Source organism: Neodiprion lecontei, chromosome 4, assembly GCF_021901455.1.
Source record: "Neodiprion lecontei isolate iyNeoLeco1 chromosome 4, iyNeoLeco1.1, whole genome shotgun sequence".
NCBI lineage: Eukaryota > Metazoa > Arthropoda > Insecta > Hymenoptera > Diprionidae > Neodiprion > Neodiprion lecontei.
Window position 1 is genome coordinate 16,762,932 of NC_060263.1, and position 6,416 is coordinate 16,769,347.

Genomic DNA, 6,416 nt, shown 5'->3' on the forward strand with positions numbered 1-6,416 from the left:
ATTGTTACTTGTATTTTTTTTTTCTTTGTTTTTTTTTTTTCTTAGTCTTCACGTTTCCTCAAACGATCGACGATAATAGTAATATATCTTCACAGCTTCAACTATATGGTATTTCGATTTTCACCCCCAGAGACGTATTAAATATTATCATACACGTGATTTTTATGCATCAATTATATATTACGTACGTGTTTCTTATTATTATAGTCATTGTCACTATGATTAATATACTAATTCGATCTCAGACAAATTCAGGCCGATTGTTTTTTTTTTGTTTTTTTCTCTAATTTTCCTTTCGTTTTCTTCCCTTCGCTTGCAGTACTACAAGTTTTTTATTGATTATCTTTCTCTCTCCCTGCTTCTGTCCGTTATAACAATACTATATATGTATACACATGTATAGAGAGAGAGTTGTTTTCACGATTCTACAATATAAGGCCGTTTCATTATATTATAAGCGCAGGTGTTTGAAAAATTTCAGCAGTATATATTATTAGTATTATTACTATACGCATTTCACTTCTATCATATGACAGGTTGATTATTCATACTCAAGCGATATTTTATTTATTTCTTAGGATCGATATTGGATTGTAGCGCATATTTATTTTCGTTACTATTGCATCAAATTTTTCTTATTCTTCTTCTTCGTCTTTTAATTTATTGTTTTTTTTTTCCTCTTTCAAATCATCAACGCTTATATATCCCGTTTAATATATTATTACTGTATTTGTTAATATTAGATTATTTCGAGAAGAACAAATTATAAATTCAAGCGTATTCTCATGTACACGTAAGTTATGTATTACAAGTATACGTTACAAAACATCGCGCAACATCACGAATTGTTTCAATGTATGTATTTCTTTCTCCCTTCGTTGAATAATCGATGTACGATTATTCTCATTTGTTTATCGTTCTATGGTTATTATTTTTTTTTTTTTGTTGCTTTTAAAATCGTTTTTGTCGGCGTCTCTTTTGTTTTCCTTTTAATTTTCGTTCGTTTGGTTTATTATTATTTTTGTTGTTGTTGTTATTTTTATTACTGTTATTATACCACTTGTGCAGATTTCCCTTCAATTTTCACAGCACGTTTCAAAATAACACCGCGACACATCGTTGTTATCATTATTATCATTACCAACGTTATCGTTTATACGTCAAAACTGCAGAGATAAATTGAAATAAAATAAGAAGGCAGCTTCGTATAATTATTTTCGCAAAACATGCGTTTCATCCATTATTTCTACATCCTTTTTTCTCTCTTTGCCTCTGTTTCATCCTCGAGCGTGCAATTAAGTGGTTAAAAGTTTTATTTTATTTTATTTAAAAATTTCTTTTTTTTTTTTTTTATTTTCCTTCCTATCTCGTCACTCGGCTTAGAAGAGATATAAAACTTGTTCTCCTCGGTCTTTTCAATGGGAAAATTGAACGGTTAAATATCGCATTGAACGTTAAGCGCGGCTTGTGTTGCTTGTACAAGTCCGTTGTTCGCATTACTTATACAGTAACTTAGTTATGTAGTACACGCGGTAGGGATGACGTATAACAAAGTCGATTGTAATTAAAACGAACCACCACCACCACCACCACCACCACCAACGCAACCACGTCGACCCTTTGAAACTTTGTACCGCACAACGCGTACAAATTATTCAACCCGATGCATAATTCGCAAAATTGCAACGCGTTATACGAGTACTTAAATTCACGCGTGACTCAATTATACGCGTTGTGGTTTTTTTTTTCTCTCTCTCTCTTTCTCTCTCTCTCTTACTTTATCCTTATTTTTCATCCGACACTTTTCACCGTGGCACCAGGCGAGTTTTGACCATTCTAGACGATTCTTCTTCTTCTTCCTCCTTCCGTTGGGCCGGCATTCCCCTAACTTCCGGGGGGGGAATCGCTTCTTATTATCCCCGGCTTCGGCGCCGATTTTCCCTTCGGTTTTTCTCCTCCTCCTCCTCTTCCTCCTCCTCCTCCCCCTCCGTCCGATCCTCCTTGCCAAGAATCCCGCGTTTGCCGTTCGCCGTACGGATTTAGCAACGTGACAAAAATAATGTAACGAGAAGATTTTTTCGCTACGTTGTGTGAAAAAAACCACGCCGCTAACGATGATTTTTCTGCAATCTCACCGTCGTCAATTTGCTTTGTCAGTATTACTATCACTGCTATTATTGTTATTATTATTATTATTATTGTTGTTGTTGTTGTTGTTATTATTATTGTTATTATCGATCGCCCCGGGAGCAACGATTTTTTAACGATCAATCTCAGCTCTGTACGCGGATATTTTACACAACCGCGTTTATTATCTTCATTGTTGTTGTTATTATTTTTATCAATACTTATGCGATTATAACAGTTGTCGTCGATGAATTTTTTTACACCAATTGCCCGATGTTCCCGTCGCTTTATTAAGCATTTAATTGATACCATTTCCACGGTACGAGAAATTCGTTATTTTTTTCCCTGCTCGCTTTTGCGTCCGACCTTTTTCCCCACATCACCCACTTTTCCAACGCCGCGATAACTTTGCGTACAGTGACATTTGCTTTCGTTTTGTCGTCGTTAAATTTTTCGCCTAATCGTGATTGTTGTTGTTATTATCATTACGTTAAAATTCACGTTTTTCACTCCGGTTTCTTTCCCATTCCCTTCCTCACTCACAATATCAACTTCACTTTGACAATTGTACGCTGCATACACGTAACGCATAGTGCAATTCTTTTTTCCATCACTTATTCTCTTCCTCGTCGAATTATTTTAATATTTTTGCCATCGTCATTTTTACCAACATCGTTCCATTTTACACAAAGTTCGTTATTATTACGTACCGACATTTTTCTCACTTTTTTTTTTATTTTCTCATACCTCCTGTCTCTCTCCCTTTCTCTCTCTCTCTCTCTCTCTCTCTCTCTTTATGCTATCATTTATATTGATCGAGAGGAAGTTGTTTACGTGCCGCAAAGTTTGCTACAAATTTCATATTATATGCACAATATGTGTACACACACATACGCATATAATACATATATGTATATATGTGTGTATGCGTTGGTTTCACAGAACAATTAGAGAAAGAAGAAAAACTAGCGCGAAACGTAGATAAAATGAAGACACGATCGGAGAATTAGAAATACTTTTCATGTACAACAGTTCTCTAAAAATTACAATACATATTTTGTCCAAACATCACTTATGCTCAACACTTGGTTTTACCAATATCGTCCGATATATTTACCATCGCCAGTTTACTTCTGTTTTTTATTCATTAATTTTCAATCTCGTCAAGGCACTTTTTGCGTGTATATTATACGTGACATATTGTATGTATATGATTACAATAAATTAGGTACAGCGATCGAAGCGTTTGCGTATATTACACCTTCGCATATATACATACATATATACATATATATGTATATATATATTATAGGTGACAGGTGATATTTATTCGTAAGCGTGAAAAATGTACTAATCAATTAATTTAACGAAAGAGAAAAAACCACCACCACCACTACTGTTATTGTTTCTTTGGTTTTTATTTTATTTTTTTTTTTATTTTTATTTTTTTCCCTTCCGAACCACACTCCGTCCGAATTTCTCGTTATTGTTTTTACCTCTCTTCCACGTTTTATTTTATTTTTTCTTACCGAACCGCGGTCAGGTGTATAAAAAAGTCAGAAGCGCGGCTGCCGCGGCAGTAGTTAAAACCGCACAAACGCCGCGTGTGTCTCCCGGAGTTATTTTCTTTTTTCTTTTTTTTTTTTTTTTACTTTATTTTTGTTTTTTTCTTCTTCTCCTTCTCCTTTACGTATCACACGCGTACGTATAGATATTCATGTGCCAAGATGCGTGCGTATAATCGTGTGTGTATGCGTAGCCTTTCTACCACCGTCACTACCCTCCTCCTACTTTTCGCACTCAACTATTTACACCTTCACTATCGATTGTCCTCCGGTCTTCCGTTTCATCGTCGTGTAAGCACGCACATATCGTACATACGTACACGCGTTTGTGCCCTTGTGTATGTGTGAGTACCGATGCGGATCTTTATTGTTAATTTTTTTTTTTTTTTGTTTTTTTTTAACTCTTCTTCCTTCTTTCTTTTTTTCTTCTCCTTCTTCTTCTTCTTCTAAACAACGCACACCCACTATTCACGCGTCATTATAATATACGTTGGGCGTTATTTTATTTTTCATTTTCTTCATTCGTTTGTTCTTTTTTACCTATTTCCTTTTTGCCGTTCGTTAACTCGCGACGATTTATCAAAACTTTCAATTATCCAATTGTGGCGCGCAGTGTTTTAGCAATTTTTCATTACATTGTCACTATTGTATCGTTGCACAATATTACATTGTCACTAATTTTCACGATCTGCAATTTAGCGATATTGAGAATGGAAAATAATTATAAGAAACGTGCGATTTTGAATTTTATTGTAAATATATATATATATATATATATATATATATATGTATATTCATACTCATGTTACGCACGTATTGTAATGAATAAATATAGAAATTTTTGTAATATGTTATAAAAATTTCAAAAGATCTGCTTCTCGCGTAAATATTCCAAAATACTGCAATTATTCTTAATTTCTTTTCCCGTCTCAAATATCAATAACATTATTTACACACCACAATATTTTTCAATAATATCCGATTCTCGCTCTCACTCTCACTCTCTCTCTCTCTCTCTCTCTCTCGCTCTCTCTCACACACGCGGTTTAAAATTCATCCCGGGCTAGAGATTACTGCAAGAATTTCAATTATTAATGCACAATAGGTGGTGAAATATTTATACATGGATATTTCTATTCTCTCCCTCCCTCTCTCTCTCTCTCTCTTTATCTCTTCATCCTTCACGCTTTCCCTCGGTTAAATATATACGTTTATCAGAGCTGGCCGGCCGTCCAGCAGCAGGAAACTCGTTCGATCGCGTTGCGCCGTTTAAATACCGTATACCTTATGCACACAGATAGTCGCGCACGTCGAGTTCACGGATAATCACGATGTCAACGGCAACGGAGTGACGGCAGCGTTTTAAGGGTGATCCACGAAACCCGCAACGGCAACGACGATGACCGCAACACGGTTTCTATGTGCGAACTGCGCGCGGCGGATGAAAAACGATCCGGATATATTTTATATGCTTGTAATTACCTCGCGCATCGTGATCCGTAAATTTTTCGCCACTTTTTAACATATGTATATAAAATAATCTCTGTAGATAATATGCGTTTGCGCTTGTGCGTTAGCGTTAGTTGAAAAAAAAAGATACAACTTTGACTGTGTCGAAAATGTAGTGTAAAAAAAAAAAATATGTATGTATATATGTATGTATATAAAACACGAAGGAAATAATCGTTATATATTATAGATTGAATGGAACAATCGACGCGTTTTCGCAACGTGCGCGATATGTACATATTTTGATATTCTCGTGTTGTTTTTGGTCTTGGTTTGTGTGTGTGAAAAAAAAAAAAATGAAAGTAAAACGAAGAAGGAAGATGAAGCACGGAAAGTGAAAGAAAGAGAGAGCGAGAGAGAGAGAGAGAGAGAGATAGAGAGTGAAAGCCGAGGAGTTTGACAAAAATTGACAACGAGCTTGATTTACAACGACAACGCGTGAAAAAAAATAAATAAATAATAAACATATCGAAATAATTCGTATACTTTATATTCAATCGAAACCGGCTAATCGTGCAACGTTGCGTAGTTTTGTTTTATGATATACAATATATATATTTACATATATATATATATATACACATATATGGTACATATATATATATATATATATATATATATGAATGTATTTTTTAATATACAAGTTCGAAAGCCATGCAACAAAATTATATATATATATATGTATATATATTTATATTTCAATGATAACGACGACGATTGTGATTATTTTGTATTTTCTTTTTCAAAAATTGTTATACATGATCGTGCAGCGCAGACAGACGTGTAATAATCGCGCATTTGGCGGGCGGGCAGACACTGCGGCCGTTTCGGTCGGGGTGGAACTGAAAATACGATCCGGTACGCTCTCCGAGACCCGATCCCTCTCTCTTTTCATCTCTCCCTCCCTCTCTCTCTCTCTTCGTCTCTCTTCGAATACACGTCCTATGGATGCGTGTGTGTACGGATACCTCCGCCAACGACCGGCGACGCCGACGTCGCGGCGCCTGCGTCGACGTCCAAAAAGCTGCGCCGACGCCGAGCGTCGTGAGAAATCCGCCCGCACCCATCACCTCCACCTCAACGCGATTAGCTCGACGGTTCCGTTGATTCGTTGCCTTCGTTGAAATTTATATTTCACGTATCTGACCGCAGCGGCATTGTTGCTCTTCCTACTTGCAAATTCTGATTTTTTCTTTGTTTCTTTTTTTTTTGTGT

At 35.8% G+C, this 6,416-nt stretch overlaps 1 long non-coding RNA gene across 1 annotated transcript; it reads right to left on the reverse strand.

Moving 5' to 3' along the window:
• Positions 1–233: 233 nt before the first annotated feature.
• LOC124294254 lies at positions 234–6,059 on the reverse strand. The gene is made up of 2 exons (XR_006904203.1): positions 5,960–6,059; positions 234–4,380 (listed from the first exon to the last, which is right to left on the reverse strand). It is a non-coding gene; the product is annotated as an uncharacterized LOC124294254 (long non-coding RNA).
• Positions 6,060–6,416: the final 357 nt, after the last annotated feature.